At 47.0% G+C, this 19820-nt stretch overlaps 1 protein-coding gene across 8 annotated transcripts in view; it reads right to left on the bottom strand.

Moving 5' to 3' along the window:
* The window catches only part of LOC132833830 (kazrin-like), a 704169-nt gene that overhangs the window by 165748 nt on the left and 518601 nt on the right, over nucleotides 1-19820 (bottom strand). The gene's annotated exons all lie outside the window — the stretch shown is intronic.

Below are 19820 nucleotides of genomic sequence, written 5' to 3'. Positions count from 1 at the left end.
AAACAAGCTACTATGATATTATTTCCATCGTTATTAGTTGTTAAAACATACTGGACCCATATAAATATATCTTGAACTTCCAAAAAAAAAGCATGGAGTACACCAGTTCTTAGAGGTTATAATAAGCAGGATAGATAAAGGGAAACCAGTAAATGTAATGCATTCAGATTTCCACAAAGTGTTTGGAAAGGTACCACGAAGATAGCAGGTCATGGTGTTGGAGGGTATGAGCATAAATAGAGGAATAGCTCACTAACAGAAGGCAGAGAGTTGAGATAAGTCATGCATTTTCAAGATGACAACCTGTAATCAGCAGAGTGCCACAGGGATCAGTGCTGGGGCCACAACTATTTAGGTTATTAATGATTTAGATGATGGAAGTAAAGTCATCATAGCCAACTTTGCAGATAACACAAAATAAGTGGCAAGTGGTGAGGATGACACAATGACTTTACGAGGGGCACAGATATAAAGTAACGGGACAGAAACTTGGCAGATGGCACATAATGTGAGGGAAATATGAGGTTATGAACTTTGGCAGGGAGAACAGAAGAGTTGAATATTATTTAAATGGAGGAAGACTGCAGAAAGCTGAAGCCTTGATTTCTGAACTGAGGGACCAGCCTGAAGAGCAGGAGCCCATTTCTCCCTTTCTTTGCAATGCTTCTCATTAAAGTGAGAGCACAGGTACCCAGCAGAAGGCATCTTTACCACTCATGGAGGTTTCCTGGAGAGGGTCTGTTGGAAGTCACCTAGAACAAGGGGATTTCAATCACTTGCAGTTATTCCAGGGACGTGCACCAACGTCAGCACCTTGCCTGTGCAGAATAACTTTGAAACCAGAACCAGATTTTGGGTAATTTGTGTAAATTCATGTAAAAAGTATTTAACTAATACTTGACCAAAATACTTTAATGCTAACATTGGTAGAGGTTTCTTTTTTTGTGTTTCACCTCAGACATGTGCGCGTTAGCTTTTTTTTTAGAAAAGGGAAGATATATTTGCACAATTCATGTTGTCTGACAATAATCTTTGTATCTTTGTTTGAGTAGGAGAAAGTGAGGACTGCAGATGCTGGAGATCAGAGCTGAAAATGTGTTGCTGGAAAAGCACAGCAGGTCAGGCAGCATCCAAGGAACAGGAGAATCGACATTTCGGGCACGAGCCCTTCTTCAGGAGTAAATGGTTTTGGTAATAAGTCAGTTATTTGCTGGTGATTAAATAGCCTGGTTGACTTATTCTTAACACTGAACTTGACACAGTCCGAGACGCCCAGCATTGGCCGTATCACTGACCTGGATCAACATAAAATTTGTAGGGGCCACTGGGGGAATGGGACTAGAAAAGGAAACAGTGACCCTTCCAATCTCGGTCATGCATAAACAAATACACAGTCATAACATCACAAGGCACAGAACCAGGCCCTTTGAAAGAACCAGAGCTGAAAATGTGTTGCTGGTTAAAGCGCAGCAGGTCAGGCAGCATCCAAGGAACAGGAAATTCGATGTTTCAGGCAAAAGCCCTTCATCAGGAAGGGCTTTTGCCCAAAACGTTGAATTTCCTATTCCTTGGATGCTGCCTGACCTGCTGCGCTTTAACCAGCAACACATTTTCAGCTCTGATCTCCAGCATCTGCAGACCTCACTTTTTACCCCTTTGAAAGGACCAGCCCATGTTTAACATAATGGCAAACTAAACTCGTCCCGTCTGCCTGCTCCTGGCCCATATCCCTCCAAACCTTTCCTATTCATGTCGTTATCCAAAAGTCTTTTAAATGTTGTAATTGTACCCGCATCCACTATTTCCTCAGGAAGTTCATTCCACGCACGAACAACCTCTGTGTAAAAAAATTACCCCGACTTTTTTAAATGCCTCTCCACTCACCTTAAAGGTATGATCCCGAGTCTTGAATTCCCCCTTAACAGGGAAAAGACAATTACCATTAATCCAATCTCTACCCCTCATAATTTTATAAAACTCTATAAAGTCATCTCTTGACCTCCTTTGCTCCAGAGAAAAAAGTTCCAGTCTTTCTTTATAACCCAAACCTTCCATACCCGGCAACATCCTGGTAAATCTCTTCTGAACCCTCTCCAGCTTAATAATAACCTTCCTAATACATGTTCAGAGACTCAGTAAGAAATGGACTGAATCAACGACAGAACCAGAGAGGATATTAAGGTTGTGTTACATGTAATGTTCCCTCTAAGCTAGGTGAACACCTCAAGGGTTCACATTCTCAGCATCTCTCTCCAGCTCCTGAAGTTGCTGCCTCCCACAGACATTGGAGGTCTGTACAAGTGAAAACCGGAATTAGCAATAATGTTGATTACAGAAAGCCATTTGGCCCATCTTGTACCTGCTGGAACTCAACAGGAGCAATTTGGGACAAACTCCCATTTCCCTGCTCTTTCCCCAAAGCTCTGTACCTACAGTGGCACTGTGGTTGGCACTCTGCCTCACAGCGTCACAGACCCGGGTTCAATCCTAGCCTCAGGCGACTGTGTGTATGGAGTTAGCACATTCTCACTGCGTCTATGTGGGTTTCCTCTCGGTGCTCCAGTTTCCTCCCACACTCCAATGATGTGCAGGTTAGGTGGATTGGCCATGCTAAATTGTACCATAGTGCCCAGGAATGTAGAAACCAGGTAGATTAGCCATGGGAAATGCAGAGTTACAGGGATAGGTCTGGGTGGGATACTCTTCAGAGGGTCTTGATGGGCCGAATGGCCTACTTCCATGCTGTAGGGATCCGATGATTTTCTTTACTCCTTATGTTTGTCCTTTAAGAGTTGCAACTATCCCTGCTACTTAGAAACCACCCTCCCTCCCACTGAGGGTCGCTCGGATTGGACAGGCCTGTTTGGGGCACTGCTGTCACACTGAGACCAGCTGGGCATCAGCAGCTTGAGCAAACTCAAACACCAATAGGAACAGGATTGAATATTTTACCCATGACCTTGCAGCTGCTCAGTGGCTATCCATGTGGCCAATAAAAAGCCAGCCTAGGTATTCCTGCCTCATCCCTTATCAGCCCCAGGTAGTTCTTTCACCAAACAGGAACTCGCCCCCTCCCAATCATCCGTGTTTGATCAGATTCCCTACAATGTGGATACAGGCCATTTGGTTACATGGACTCAACAAGCCACGATCTGGTCCTTTGTGGGAAATAGTTTGGATAAAACCATCTGTGTGTCTTCCTGTTAGACTGTTGTGGCCCCGCGTCACACCCCATGTACTTTCTGACGAACCTTCCAGTCATTTTCGCTTGGTCTGCACTCTTCTGCCCTTTCAAAGAGTAAGCCCATGTGTCTGGCATGAGGTTTCCTGGACACGAGGTCATTCGAAACATACGATGGTGTCCCTTCTACTGTCGGGGCTGACAGGAAGTAAGGGGTGGGCATGGGGAATAGGCAGGAGTGAGAGAAAGCAAGTGAAGGAACTACACAAGACTGTAATTCACACACCTCAAAAAAAACAAGGGAAGGCTCCAGCCAGTTCAGCTGATCAATGCTAGCTCATGTGAGCGTGCACAGAGCAAGAAAATTTAACCCCCTCTCCTCCTGCCTTGGTCATTACTGGGTGAAGACAGCAAGCTACCAGGCCAACAGCTCGACTCTCTGAGGTAACCGTTTCCTGTTTAGAATTCATCAGGCATCGCAGGATAACACCAGACCTCCCTCACGGTCATCTTTGATCTCTGACGCACAGCGCAGAGCAGCTCTGGAATGACAAGGGACTCCCTAGAGGGACGCAAGCAACTCCCAGTGGGAGAAAGTTCAAACTGGCCACTTTTGCACAGTAGCATCCTCTGAGGAGGGGGCGAGGTGGGGCCGGGTGGGTGGAGGGGTACTCTTCCAGCCTGTTTCCCTTCCAGCTTGCTTTTGGTTCTCTCACGGGCACTTTCTAAATGCAAAAAAAAAAGCAGCCCTGAGGTTCTCCAGCAGAACGCTCTGCTCTGCCATCACCCCCCACCCACCCACCCTCTGGGGGGGACAGTGTTCAAGGCATTTATAACTGCAGCTCCCACACCTGAACAGAGGTGTACATCCCTCATTGTTAACAAGGAGAGGCTCAGACCTGTGGTGTTAGGATTAACTGTTAGGATTCTAAACCACCAGGGACCAGCTCATTAAAATCAAACACTTCAGGTGGCAAATTGAGTGACCAAAATTCAGTGGGAGCAGTACCTGCACCAGATATCAAAACAGCTCATTCACTGACAGTCCAGAAAGACACAAATAGTTCAGACTTCACTCAGTTCACTTCATTTTATCTTCATTTCAGGTTCAGCCCTTCCCTGACCAGAGACACATCAATATCTACTTGCTGTCTACCATAGTGGTTAGACGGTCATTGACCAATACCAGTACAGTACCTGTGCTGTTCAGTGACAGACCTGTACCCAGTAATACTTCACTCGATATTATTCAGCTGGAAATGCTCTGTGCGGACACAGCCTTCATTTGGTGAAGTACTGGAGGATCAATATTAAAATCTGTGCTCCTGACAGAGTTGTGCATTTCCGTACAATGGCCTGTTGTGGATCAAACAGGTGAGGTCAGTGCGCCCTACACCAACTCCTGCACACGAGGAGGGGAAAGGACAGCCATCTGAAAGACTCGAACCTCCAAACCAAGTACTACCTGTGCTACAAATCTTCTCAAAACTCACTAGTACAAAGGCCCTACTGGCTGCGACTGACCTTTCAAAGAAGCACAGCACAAGGGTTTAACTGAGTGGCCATTACTCTGAGGTTGCAGCCGATTCCCCCCTCCCCCCGTTTCCTGTATGTGATGGTCAAACCCTCATCTCCTAGCAACACCAACATCAGCACCACTGTTCCTTTCACCGATTCGTGGGATGAGGGGTAACCTCATGAGGAGTGGATGAGCAGGTTGGACCTGGATCCACTGGGGTTAAGATTGTAAAGGTAATCTTATAGAAACAAACAAAATCCCGAGAGGACTGCAACATTTAAAAGACATCTGGATGGGTATATGAATAGGAAGGGTTTGGAGGGATAAGGGGCGGGTGCTGGCAGATGGGACTAGATTGGGTTGGGATATCTGGTCGGCATGGACAGGTTGGACCGAAGGGTCTGTTTCCATGATGTACATCTCTATGATTCTAGTGTGGTTCACCTTAGTGGAGAACTTCAGGGGACACATTTTCAACATTTAGAATCTCCCATTTATACTCCATTCAGCAGAGAGACAGTTGTCTTTGGAATTGCCTGTTCCAAATAAACAGGGTGACTAAGTATACTCAAGAGAGGGGACAGATAGAACAGTGGAGTCAAGACCAAAGATAGATCAACCATGATCTTATTAAGCTGATAACAGCCTGTTGCCCATGGTAACCAGTTACCCAGAAGGCTGCATTTTGGTATCTCCTCCTCAGTTCCATAACGTGTGGTCAGGGAATTGCAAAGCTCCATCACTTCATTCGCTCCAAATCTGTCCCTGTCCCTGGGCAAATCCACACAATATTAGATTAGATAGATTACTTACATTGTGGAAACAGGCCCTTCAGCCCAACAAGTCCACACCGACCCATCGAAGTGCAACCTACCCACCCTACACCACGGGCAATTTAGCTCGGCCAGTTCACCTATCCTGCACATTTTTGGACTGTGGGAAGAAACCGGAGCATCTGGAGGAAACCCACGCAGTCACGGGGAGAATGCGCAAACTCCACACAGTCAGTCGCCTGAGGCAGGAATTGAACCCGGGTCTCTGGCGCTGTGAGGCAGCAGTGCTAACCACTGTGCCACCGTGCATATTCACATCAATGAGCTTCTGCGTAGAGAATGTTATAACAGCACGTGCACCAAGAGTGATTCAAAACATGGTGTCGAGCCTCAGAAAGAGACAAAACATCTTAATAGTATCGCACCTTGCACCAATTTCAAAACCCTTCCAAAAAGCTCAATGGAATCACTAACACTAACCAGAGCAGTAACAGAAAGCCTTGGCTTCAGTCTCAAGGAAGTCAAGGAACTCAAGGTCGGGATGTGGAGCACAGCAATGCAGCCACATTCCAAGGGAACGGTCTGTGGATTATGGGGCAAGACCGCACACCCGGCTCCCTGCTGTGGGCAAAAGACTCAAGCTGTGCTTGTGGTCACAGCAAGCTGGGGTAAGCCAAATGAAGGGCAAGTATGACCACCCATGCCTCCGCACCCCCCCCCACCCCAAACATTAAACCCACACCCCCCTGACCCACACCTCCTCCAGGAAAACAAAGAGCTCATCTGTCAGGTTTGAGTGGTCCAGGGTGTGGACTGCCCGAACCATTTTGAGCATCTCAAACCAATTTTCATGGGAATGGGCCCACAGGTACCTGAGTGTGAGGACGTGTGTGTTGGTGTCTCATTATGAAATGGGAGCAGGTGAATCCCTCACTGTTGAAGGTCACATGCTCCAAAGGTGAGGCTATGGTCTTCTCAGTGTTGGTGTATGGCTCACTATTAAATATGGAGAAAGTGAGGACTGCAGATGCTGGAGATCAGAGCTGAAAATGCGTTGCTGGAAAAGCGCAGCAGGTCAGGCAGCATCCAAGGAGCAGGAGAATCCAAGGAGCAGATGCCCGAAACGTCGATTCTCCTGCTCCTTGGATGCTGCCTGACCTGCTGCCTTTTCCAGCAACACATTTTCATCACTATTAAATATGGCCATGTTGTAGAGGATGTGCATGTAAATTTCACTATCCCTTGACACCTGCTGGTGAGACCCTTAATGTGGACACTATCACAGAAAACTAACCCTGCCACACACTCCCACATGATAAACCAGCTGACCACTGGGTTGAAGAGTGTGGCGTTGGAAAAGCACAGCTGGTCAGGCATCACCCGGGAAGCAGGAGTGTCGATGTTTCTGATAAAGGGCTCTTGCCCAAAACATCGACCCTCCTGCTCCTCGAATGCTGCCTGATCTGCTGTGCTTTTCCAGCACCACACTCTTCGACTCTGATCTCCAGCATCTGCAGTGCTCACTTTCTGGATGTAGGCTTGCTCACTGAGCTGGAAAGTTCATTTTCAGACGTTTCATCACCATGCTAGGTAACATCTCCCAGTTGATTATGACCACTGGGTTGTACAGGCCGCATTCTCTTCATCTTTCGAAAAGCAATTCAACGATTCTGGTCTTACAGAATAGAATCTCTGCAGTGTGGGGGCAGATCATTCGGCCTATCAAGTCCACACTGACCTTCTGAAGAGCATCCCATCCGGACCCACCCTCCTACCCTGGTAACCCTGCCTTTCCCATAGCCAATTCACCCTGACCTGCACATCTTTGGGCTGTGGGAGAAACCGGAGCACCCGGAGGAAACTCCCGCAGACACGGGGAGAATATACACAGTCCACACAGGCAGTTGCCTGAGGCTGGAATTGAACCTGGGGTCCCGGGTGCTGTGAGGCAGCAGTGCTAACCACTGAGCCACCTTGCCGCCCCACTTAGATCCAGTCCCGATTCAGAGTGGATAATGATGGAGAAAGGTTTCTGCTCTGTTTCAGCAGCTGCTCCACTCTCCACTCTCTGTAGCGTGACTTGAAGGGTGGACAGGTCAAGCCGAAAATCTTTCATTTCGCCCTCTTCACATCGCCATGGTGACACAACCCTCGCAACAGCCATCAATCATTGTGCAAAACTGCAATCACTTTGAGTAGAATTGACCTGACACCAGGAACCTCATTAAATGATGCTCTAACATAACCGTGATATCAGTGACTTCTGCTGACAGCTGATAATCGAATCCCACTAGTCGATGTTCACCAATGACAGCGGCTCAGAATTGGCTTGGTCCCGAGACCTGTCTCCTCATTTTGCCACTTCAATCCTCAGCAGTCTAAACTGTTCAGTCCATTTGTGACATGGAATTACTTCTTGTCAGAAGAACACACGAGGCACTGAGCCTGCTCAATGTTCGGTCAATGATCCGAGCTTAAACAAAAGGATCCACTCAAAGACCTGTGCTCAAAAGGCTGAACCCCCTCAAAAAGCCAACTCTAGGAGATCACTTCAGCTACAGCACTTCACAAAACCAGTACAATGCAGATAGAGACCATTCAGCCCATCTTATCCGCACCCAGCCTCTGAACAGCATCCTACCCACACCCATTCCCCCTAAACTATGACCACACATTTCCCATGGTTAACCACCTAGCCTGCACATCCCTGGACACTATGGGTAATTTCTTCGAGGAGAAAGTGAGGTCTGCAGATGCTGGAGATCAGAGCTGAAAATGTGTTGCTGGAAAAGCGCAGCAGGTCAGGCAACATCCAAGGAGCAGGAGAATCGACGTTTCGGGCATAAGCCCTTCTTCAGGATTCCTGAAGAAGGGCTTATGCCCGAAACGTCGAATCTCCTGTTCCTTGGATGCTGCCTGACCTGCTGCGCTTTTCCAGCAACACACTATGGGTAATTTCCCATGGCTAATCCACCTAGCCTGCACATCTTTATGGTGTGAGAGGAAACCCACTCAGGCACTGGTAGTACGTGCAAACTCCACGGACACAGTCAGCCAAGACTGGAATCGAACCTGGGTTCCTGGAACTGTGAGGCAGCAGTGCTAACCACCTGAAATCCAGCTAAGTTTTTGCATCAATTTGAAATCGGTAAAACTATTTTACAAAAACATCTTCCAGGTGGGAGACTTCAGTGTGAGCAAAGGCAGGTTCTCAGAGAGAAGATTCTGGAAGATGTTTCCTGAAGTGGAGGGAGAGGTATGTAGGCAGTGGGGTTCAGGGTGGGACCTCTGGAGACTAACCAGCGTTGGCTGAAGAGTTTGCATTGACAGAAAGGACAGACAGCAGGGAAAGGGTGAAGGGCCTTACAACACTATTAGAATCAGAAGTATTGTGCTGGAAAAGCACAGCCAGTCAGGCAGCATCCGAGGAGCAGGAGTGTCAATGTTTCAGGCATAAGCCCTTCATCAGGAATGTTTCTGTGTGAAAAAATGAGCGAAAGGATTTTCACATCAGTTTAGACTTTATTACGCAGAGGGTCAACCAGAGAACTTCTCCGTGAATCTGCAGAGTAGGGTGAGCTTTTTCTCTACTTTCCTGAGGTAAATATTCATCACTGCAAAGTGCACCAACGCAGAACTAACCACCATCAGATCTCTGAGAGACAATTTCCCCATTAAAGGAATGGCTCTTCAGTGATAGCCAACTCAACGGCATAATTTGCTGCCTCATTAAGACGATTTTAACCAAAACCATTCTTCACAAATATTGTGACGGCCTTCTGGTGGTTTCTGCACTTTCATGCTCTGGGCCAACTGCTACAGGGCACCAACTAGCCCCCTCACTGAGGGGAGGTCTGCATAGAATCTATCGGGTGAAAGGTACTGCCTGGTTTAATACTGGCCCATACAGACCAAGGGGTTACTAGTTCCATAGTGGCCCTGTATCCAGTCAGCTATTTCCAGTCGTATTGGCCTCTGTGCTTATGGCGCAGGGAAGAAAGCCAATCAGCCCTCACTCCTGTTCCTCACAATTGACTCCTCCCACTGAAAGTGTGCACACGAGTGTGAACAGTGGTTGAGGACAACCAGCTGTTGCTGTCTGGGGTTTGAGCATCCTCCAGTACCGTGGCCTTGTGACCGTTAATACATGAGGCTGCTCGACTGCAGGAGATTCACCGCTGTGCCTGATCCTCGCTTTACATTCTACCTACGTGCAAATATTCCAGCAGGAGTAAGAGGCAATGGAAGGTGGAACACTGGCTGATAGTTCCCCTGTCCAGTCTGGCCAGACCAAGTTCAGTTTCAGCAACTGTCCTGCAGGGGGCAGTCAGCCTGGAAAGGCGTCTTGGCCTCCTTTTCAGGCTGGACTTTATTTTCAAATAACTCTAATGGTTAAGTTTGAAAATACTGGCACTGGGCCAGTCATAGAAGAATTTTGGAGCAGATGGGTTTGGGTCTGGATAAGGACACTTAACAGATTTTTGGACGACTGCATTCAGTTCTGATCTCCCTGTGAAAGGAAGGATGTTGTGAAACTTGAAAGGGTTCAGAAAAGATTAACAAGGATGTCACCAGGGTTGGAGGATTTGAGCTATAGGGAGAGGCTGAGTAGGCTGGATCTGTGTTCCCTGGAGTGTCGGAGGCTGAGGGGTGACCTTCAAGAGATCTATAAAATCATGAGGGGCATGGATAGGATAAATAGACAAAGTCTTTCCTCTGGGGTGGGGGAGTCCAACACTAGAGGGCATAGGTTTGAGGTTGGAGGGGGAAAGATTTAAATTTCAATTACATAAAAAAGACTCCACACAGTGATTAGAATTCCACCTCGTTCAAAAAGGGACTGGATAGCATCAATTCCGATTTTAAAACCCACTCAGGCATCGTCCCTAAACCCTGACCACCCACGACTGGTAGTTAGTTACATTTTAACCTCCTCCCATTTGTCAAACGTCCCAAAACCAACGAGCTCAGGGAAAACGAAACTATCTGAAGCAAGAACCTTTAATGCTCATGTCTTAACGGTTTGGGAATCGATTTCAACAAACCCGAACCATTAATCCTGACTCTATTCTTACTGTAAGACAAGCAAACTGAGTGGGTAATCATTCAGTCCGATGACTGTGCCAGGCATCATGTTAACCACTATCTCACTGGGCCGCTACCCCAAAACGTGACTCAAATGCCTTCCATTTGGTGAGTCGAGTTTTATTGTTCACTGATTGCTCCTTTATATGACGGACGCTTGCCCTGGAGATAGGAATGAACTCACAGTGGTTAGAATTGGAGGACAGTGTCAGGCTGAAACCTGAAAGGCGCATTGCCAGTACACACAGCAGTTCTCTCCTTGTGCTTTAACCAATCGTTTACTTCCTTAACTTGGACTGGTCCTGTGCTTTTGTGAGTGACTGGCTGCTGGAGTCTGTTCTGAAATTCCTGAGGGGACTGGGAGATCTCTGACATTTGGGGTGGGAGAAGGGGGTGAATAACTGGGATGGGTCATGAGGTATGAGTGTTCTGAGAGAACAAGCTGGGGTGGTCTTCACGCCAAACACAGTGGGACTGAAAGTCACCAGGAGCAGGTTACCTTGTTTTCCTTCTCAGCCCAAATAGACAGAGGTCTATGACTCGATCCTAACACAGTTTTTGCTAACTAATTCACTAGGTCTGTGGATAGGACAGAATGTGTGACCTTCCTGCCGCAAAAACTCAGTGTTACACCAGCTGACACCTGTAACTATAATACTGGAGCCTTTAAATATCCTGTAGTTATGTTTATTCATTCAGTCAAAGCTGGAATATTTACATTTGTGTACAAAGAAAATCTAATGAGATGCCGGCACTGAGGAAAGCCAAGGATGCCAATCTTGTCCTTTGTTGTCCTTTTAGTCCCATCCTTTTAATGTAATTGAAATTTAAATCTTTCCCCCTCTAACCTCAAACCTATGCCCTCTAGTTTTGGACTCCCCCACCCCAGAGGAAAGACTTTGTCTATTTATCCTATCCATGCCCCTCATGATTTTATAGATCTCTCGAAGGTCACCCCTTATGTCTAAGAGATCCGATATTACTCCTGTACTTGATCCCAGTTTGTGTGGGAGAGGAGAGAGTGGTTTTCAGACCATTAAAGCATGACATAGATCCCAAATCCTACTCCGATCTGTATCTATGTAGTGTACTCTCTGTTGGCGAGCAGCAGACAGCAAGGAGGAGTTAAATTTTCCTCCTCCTAACCTGGAAGGGGCTGAGCAATGAAGGGTCCAGGATATTTTCCAGTCTAGTTGCAAAGTTAGGCTGCAGAACTAGACCCTGCCTGGTTATTAATGTTAATGGCTAATATAATCCACAGACGCCTTTCCATTGCCTGAAGGAATAAAGGATGCTGGGTAAGAAAGGTCGTTTCCAGGAATTTTATCCCATTCCTTATAGACCAGGGGTTAATGTCCCAACTCACAGGATGTTAGTTGGGTTATGTTGTGAATCCCCAGGCATCATACGTGCAGGGCACACTCGATGGTCAGGATGATGTTTTTCCTGTCTGTCATTTTTGTAAATTCTCCGTGCGGCCCGGTCCAGCCGAGGAAGGCTGAAAAGAACATTCCTTCTTTAACATACTTCATTTAAAAAGGTCTAAATGTTGGTTCCTCTCATCCGTATTTATGGGATGAGGCTGACACTGAATGGCTGAGATAACCAATAGTCACTGCCCCTTAAAATAACTCACGTCAAGTGTTTGAAGATGTTATGATGAGATAAAGTGCTAAAATGCATGAACTCTTCCCCCAGCCTCCATGAGATGAAATCACTTCACAGGATACAGCCTCAGCTACTGCATTTCAAGTAGAGATAGACATCAGCTCTTTATTTATCATGAATAATTCTGTCTGCAGATCTCAGGGGTAGACCGATTTGTCCTCGTGGTGGCTGAATTTCATTATGAAAACAGACATTAAATGTTGCAATCTGTGAAAATGCATTTTGCTTATGAAATTTTTATTTGATAGATTCCCATTCCTCTCCACACAATGTGACTCCATTAGAAAAAAATCATCCCCTAAGTAGTTTAAAATCTACTCATTATCCTAATACATGTGTACACTATCCAGGGCGTCATTAGGGATCTAGGACCTTCATAAATATTCAGACTAATGAATCTAAAAGATCCATGAATAATTTTCTTTTCGTCAGTCTCTCGGTGCTTCTTATCATGATGTTTACCACTGGGTTTAACACTCAGGGTGACAACTATTTCATATTCAAAGCGCTTCCCAAAACCCGCGCCCACCCCACCCAGATTCTCCAATGGGGAACCTTGTCCAAACAGCCATACCTGAGCTGAGCGGAGACCAGCAGTGGCAGGGGTCATTCAACTATAGAGGTTCGGTGCAAGCTGCTGAAAATCAGGGTGACTCTCTGTTACTCGTTCAAAACGGGTAAACAGCTGGTTATGGTGGAAGCCACATCAACACTCCTCACTCCCCCCCCACCCCAAATAAAAGAAACAATGGACCTGAATTCACTCCTGTGATAGAGCTCTTTTCTACCTCTCAACATTTCGATGGCAATTGATTTCAATGAGTCCCAGGAATGTTGCAGTCTTGAATTTCCTGCCTTTCCCAAAGCCAGCAGCAGGTCCATTACCTTCTATCTCCCTGAGTCCATAGTAGAGCTTCCTGATAATGATCAGTTTCCACGTTCACGGTTTCCCAGTCCTCTTCTTGTTATAGCATGCTGGGGGACAGGGAGTCACACACAATGCCACTGTTCCTCACTTTAGACACTCCCTTCCGAGATTGCCACAGTCTGGGGCTCAGACTATCTCTCAACTCCTTCAATGCTCAGTGAGTGCTTCAGGCAAGACGGCTGTTGCTTTATCTAACGGCTTCTCCAGAAATTTAACTCCCGCAATGAGCTGCTTTCTCATGTTACTGTTTGAACATAGAGAAAGGATTCATTTTCTGACCAGGATTCAGGGCAATACATATCAGTGGAAACAAATGGCTGGCTGCTGGATATAAATTCAAGCATTACTCAACCGGTAAGATTCCCAGGAGCTTAGCCATGAGGCATGCAGTACATCTTTCACCGGCGTTTTCCCCATGCTGGGGTCAGTCGTCTGCCCCTCTGACATTCAGGTGCCTTTGGAGGTGGCCACCAAGAACTAGGCAGCTCCTCAGTTCCGACAAACACCAGCCTTGCCACTTTCTCAGCTACCAGTGCCACACCCATCAGCGGGAGGCACACTGGGGAAACTGCCAGCCAATAACAAACCGTGCCACCACGGGCAGTAAGTCCAACACTTGGCCAATGCCCCGCCGTGCTGCCCCACAATTCTCGGCCAGAATTGGGTTGGCAGAAGCTCACGGTGCAATCTGGCAAGAAGGTCCAATTAGGGAGATTTAAACAATCCTTAGATTAGCACATGGATGATTTTGGGATAGTGTAGGGGGCTGAGAATAATTCACAGGTCAGCGCAACATTGAGGGCCGAAGGGCCTGTTCTGCACTGTATTGTTCTAAGACCTGACTCCTTTAGGTCCCAGTTATTGGGCAACCCAAAGGTACAGAGGAGAAGAATGCCAGGTCTGGCCTCTGCCGTGGCCACCAGTCTGAGAGCAAGCACCTCAACCGGACTGATTCCCAGGGGCAGGAATTTCCTTTTATTCACTACAACAGCAGTTGGCAGTCCCATTTTTCAGCTGGTGGACCCTGTGGGGTCCTGCTGGTTTGAGCTGAGCTGCGATGCTCTCCATGGTTGAATGAGCTGGTTGGTAAAGGCAGGGGCACAGGAGAGTAAATCTGGAGGCCTGGAAAAGACAGCTGTACCTCACCATTGTCAGACTTGGTGAAATAGTGATGAACTGCTTTATACTTGTGTTCACATCATCAATGGATTGTTTGGAGTTTCCTCCCAGTGCCCAATTACATCCCTAAAACATGTAGGAAGCAGGTCGGAAAAGAAATCAAAAGCCAAATGGAATAATTCTCTTTCTGAACCCCTGCCGGAGAGGGAGGAGGGTGTCTTTGTGTCATTCACAAATGAACAATATTTCAATATAGAGCAATGACCATATTAACCAGAAACCATTTTAACCTTCTTCCTTCCTTCCCTTTTCCTCTCAGACTTAAGATTCTGTCTTTGTTCTTTGCTCTGACATCCCTTTGAAATATTTTATTACTTTCCTTTTCAGCCACTAAAACATGGCCAGCTCAAAACAAAATTCAGGTAACACTTTAAAATGTCATTCATTTTTAACTAGAGTGGCAAGAGGGTGCAGGAAGGTAACCACTGATCTTTTATGACCCACTGGTATAAATTCCTGAAGTTAAACAGAGTAGGTGTTTAAACTTCACTTCACAACGCAAAGCAAATAAGAGGCACAGGCCTCGGCCTAATCATTATTGTGTGGACGCATCAAAATAAATCTTTCAAGATACAAACTAACTGGATGAAAGGGTTTCTAATTCAATTCTACTCAACTAATTATAAACAGATCGTGCAGGTCATCAAGGCTCATGTTTGCCATGTTAGTTCAGACAAGTGGTAACCACGGAAACACTGGAGAATGCATGTGGATAAGTGCTGTTATCTGACCTTTGACACGTGTGCCAATGAAGGCTAAAAGTCAGAGGTTGCAAATTAAACTTGTCGTGTTTCTTGGTCGAAGATGTCATTGATTTTGACCAGGTTAGACTGCCGAAGGGGAGGTGACGATATCTCCCAGGTCTAAACTCTGACAGGGATGTGGTCATAGGTTGCTTTGACAACAATGAATATTCATAAGCCCCAATGCCTTCAATAATTAATGCCTCCCACATCGCAAGGAGCAGTAGTCTTCAGAGAAAACTAACCTTCATTTAAAATCACTTTGAATGTTTGACTTGCTTCTCGATCATGTCCAGCAATCAATTTAAATCCCAAAAATCAAACTTAGCTTCTCAACTTCTAGTCTCAGACTCCTCCCTCCCCTTCCTAGACCTTTCCATCTCTATCTCGGGCGACCGACTCAACACAGACATCTACTATAAACCGACTGACTCCCACAGCTACCTGGACTACACCTCCTCCCACCCTGGCCCCTGCAAAAACTCCATCCCATATTCCCAATTCCTTCGTCTCCGCCGCATCTGCTCCCAGGAGGACCAGTTCCAACACCGCACAGCCCAGATGGCCTCCTTCTTCAAGGACCGCAGATTCCCCCCAGACGTGATCGACGATGCCCTCCACCGCATCTCCTCCACTTCCCGCTCCTCCGCCCTTGAGCCCCGCTCCTCCAACCGCCACCAAGACAGAACCCCACTGGTTCTCACCTACCACCCCACCAACCTCCGCATACAACGTATCATCCGCCGTCATTTCCGCCACCTCCAAACGGACCCCACCACCAAGGATATATTTCCCTCCCCTCCCCTATCAGCGATCCGCAAGGACCACTCCCTTCGTGACTCCCTCGTCAGATCCACACCCCCCACCAACCCAACCTCCACCCCCGGCACTTTCCCCTGCGACCGCAGGAAATGTAAAACTTGCGCCCACACCTCCACACTCACTTCCCTCCAAGGCCCCAAGGGATCCTTCCATATCTGCCACAAGTTCACCTGTACCTCCACACACATCATCTATTGCATCCACTGCACCCGATGTGGCCTCCTCTATATTGGGGAGACAGGCTGCTTACTTGCGGAACGCTTCAGAGAACACCTCTGGGCCGCCCGGACCAACCAACCCAACCACCCCGTGGCTCAACACTTTAACTCTCCCTCCCACTCCACCGAGGACATGCAGGTCCTTGGACTCCTCCACCGGCAGGACATAACAACACGACGGCTGGAGGAGGAGCGCCTCATCTTCCGCCTGGGAACCCTCCAACCACAAGGTATGAACTCAGATTTCTCCAGTTTCCTCATTTCCCCTCCCCCCACCTTGTCTCAGTCGGTTCCCTCAACTCAGCACCGCCCTCCTAACCTGCAATCTCCTTCCTGACCTCTCCGCCCCCACCCCACTCCGGCCTATCACCCTCACCTTGACCTCCTTCCACCTATCCCACCTCCATCGCCCCTCCCCCCAAGTCCCTCCTCCCTACCTTTTATCTTAGCCTGCTTGGCTACTCTCTCTCATTCCTGATGAAGGGCTTATGCTCGAAATGTCGAATTCCCTATTCCTGAGATGCTGCCTAACCTGCTGTGCTTTGACCAGCAACACATTTTCAGCTTCTCAACTTCTACTCTAGCTCAGGGCAAAAATGCAGTCCAAATCAAAATGTCCTCAATTTTGGGAGCTACTGGATACAGGTGGAAGAGGAACAGCAGGAATAAGAAGCTGCATCAAACATTGAAGAACATTGCACCCAGGGTTGGACAGGGCTGTGCATGGGAATGAATTTTCCAGGAATCATTTTTATTTACCTGTTAGACAGTGGCATCACTGGCTAGTCCAGTATTTATTGCCCATCCCTAGTTGCCCTTGAGAAGGTGGTTATGAGCTGCCATCTTGAACTGCTGCAGTCCACCTGCTGTAGGTAGATCCACAATAGCCTGAGGGAGGGAATTCCAGGATTTTGAACCAGTGACAGTGAAGGAATGTGATATCTTTTCAAGTCACGTTGGTGAATGGCTTCGAGTGCCTGAGTATTAAATGTGGGACTGTGTCAAATCCACAAACTGTAAGATGGCAGAACTAGACCAAACATTTACAATGTCAAAAATATTCACCACACCGGCTGTCATTAATACCCCTTTCAATTGTACCCATTTGAACAAAGATAAATTTAAGCTGAGATGAGATTTTTTGAAATTCTTGTTCATGAGATGGGAGCATCACCAGCTTGGACAGCAACTGCTGCCCATCTCAAACTGCCCAAAAAAGGTGATAAGAACCCACATTCCTTCAGCTGCTGCAGTCCACTAACTCCACTGTGCCCATGCTGTGGAGGGAGTGAATGTTTAAAGTGGTGCCCATCACCCTTAGAGGGTGACAAGCTTTGATTATCGGAGCTTGCAATCAGCCAGTCAAATGAGGAGTCCCATCATACTGCAGGCTTCTGCCTTACAGATGGTGGAGAAGCTATTAGGATTCAGGAGGTCGGTTAACTCATTGCAGAATACCCAGCCTCTGACCAGCTCTCGTTGACATAGCATTTCGGAGGCTGGTTTGGTTAAACTTCTGGCCAAACTTCTGCCCTTTCTTTCCACCACCTTGAGACAACACCTGTCACTGACAACACACATAGAATGCAGTCACAGGTTATTCATTTAACCCGGGTGACGGGACTAAGCAGTCAGTACGAAGGCCCGAATAAAATGGCAGGACATCACTAAAGCTCCACGTTACTGTGCACACCATCACCTCTTGACATCTGCTTTGAATGAATAGTTACAATTTATCTCCAGGGGCTCTTGTGGTGCAGCGGTGGTAGTGTCCCTATCTCTGATCCAAAGGAGACCCGGGTTCAAGTCACACCTGCCCCAGAGGAGAATGTCATAACAAACCTAAACTGTTTGATTAAAAACTGTCAACAACCAGATTGTGTTCACTGTTCACATTAATATCAAATGCTACCTTTTGGACGTGCAAATGTAAGTAACAGTTTATCACGTTACCTGCAAATTCATTTCTGTTTAATTCCAGGCTGAGTTGTTGTAAACTGTCATCATGAAAAACTACTTGTGATATCATCATAAACAACTGAAATTCCTGACAGTCTTTGTGATTCTGTACTAACTGTCATTCATTGGGAGTGAACAGGAAATCCACTAATGTTCAATTAGACAGTATGAAAGAACCAGATTTGAGGATCATTTTATGAAGAGCTAGGTAATGTCTCCAGCTGGTACTGCAGCAATGGTTTAAACGTCACATGTTATCGTGGTCAGACCAGGGCGAGTTAATGGATTCATTACAGCCGCCCAAATGCAACAAACTCTCATGTGAATAACTCGAAAGATGGCAGTGTTACTAAATTCTGAAAAATTAGCTTTTCACAATTCAGAGAGACAGTTTGCAGTTCGGTGGTGATCAGAGGGAGTTAATGCCAGAGTAATTCAGGGGCTGGTATTGCTTCTCATGGGATGGAGGTATTTGTTGCCAATTCCTAATTTACTACAACAGAGGGGACAGGTCTGTCAGCTCTGAGAGCACTTAATAAGCAACCACATTGCTGTGGGTCTTGTTTGATTGATTGATTTATTGTTGCCACATGTACCGAGATACAGTGAAAAATGTTGTTTTGCATACTCTACAGGCAGATCATACCATACAAAGTGCATCATGGTAGCAGAACAGAGAGCAGAATACAGTGTTACAGCCACAGAGAAGGTGGAGAGAGAGAGAGAGATCGACATTAACATTTGAGAGCTCTGTTCAAAAGCCTGATAACAGCTGGTAAGAAGCTGTTCTTGAATCTGTTCAGAGCTGAAGAAGGGCTTATGCCTGAAACGTCGAATCTCCTGCTCCTTGGATGCTGCCTGACCTGCTGCGCTTTTCCAGCAACACATTTTCAGCTCTGATCTCCAGCATCTGCAGTCCTCACTTTCTCCTTGAATCTGTTCATACAGGTACACACACTTTTATATCTTCTCCCTGACAGAAGAGAATGTGGAAGAGAGGAGAACTGGGGTGGGAGGTCACTTTGATTATGTTGGTTGCTTTCAGGAGGCAGTGGGAAGTATAGTGGACTGTGTGGTTTGTGGGTGGACTGGGCTGTGTTTACAACTCTCTGTAGTTTCTTGCAGTCTTAGGAAGAGCAGTTGCCAAGCCACACTGTGAAGCACCCAGATAGGAGGCTTCCTATGGTGCATCGACAAAAAAAACGGTAACAGTCTTTGTGGACATGCTGAATTTCCTTAGTCCCCTGAGGAAGTAGAGGTGTTGTTGTACTTTCTTGACCATTGCACCGACGTGGGTGGACCAGGACAGATTGTTGGTGATCTTCACTCCCAGGAACTTGATGCTCTCGACCCATCTCCACCCCAGCAGCAGACGAGGGTGTGCCCACCCACCCCACTCTCCTTCCTCAAGTCCATGATCAGCTCCTTGGCTTTGCTGACATTGATGGAGTGATTAGGTCTGGGGTCACAATCGAGCCAAACCAAGTCAGGATGGCAGTGGTCCTTTCCAAAAAGGACATGAGGTCTCTTGGTGAGATTAGAGCAGTGTTCCGGAGCACTAGCCTGGGCCTCTGAATTACTGTCGAGAGGGTGGTGCTGGAAAAACATAGCAAGTCAGGCAACACCCAAGAAGCAGGAGAATTGACGTTTCGGGCATTCCTGACGAAGGGCTTATGCCCGAAAAATTGATTCTCCTGCTCCTCAGATGATGCCTGACCTTCTGTGCTTTTCCAGCACCGCCCTCT

Source organism: Hemiscyllium ocellatum, chromosome 37, assembly GCF_020745735.1.
Source record: "Hemiscyllium ocellatum isolate sHemOce1 chromosome 37, sHemOce1.pat.X.cur, whole genome shotgun sequence".
Lineage (NCBI taxonomy): Eukaryota > Metazoa > Chordata > Chondrichthyes > Orectolobiformes > Hemiscylliidae > Hemiscyllium > Hemiscyllium ocellatum.
Note: the sequence above shows the minus strand (reverse complement) of the source record. Positions and strands in the feature narration are given on the sequence as shown.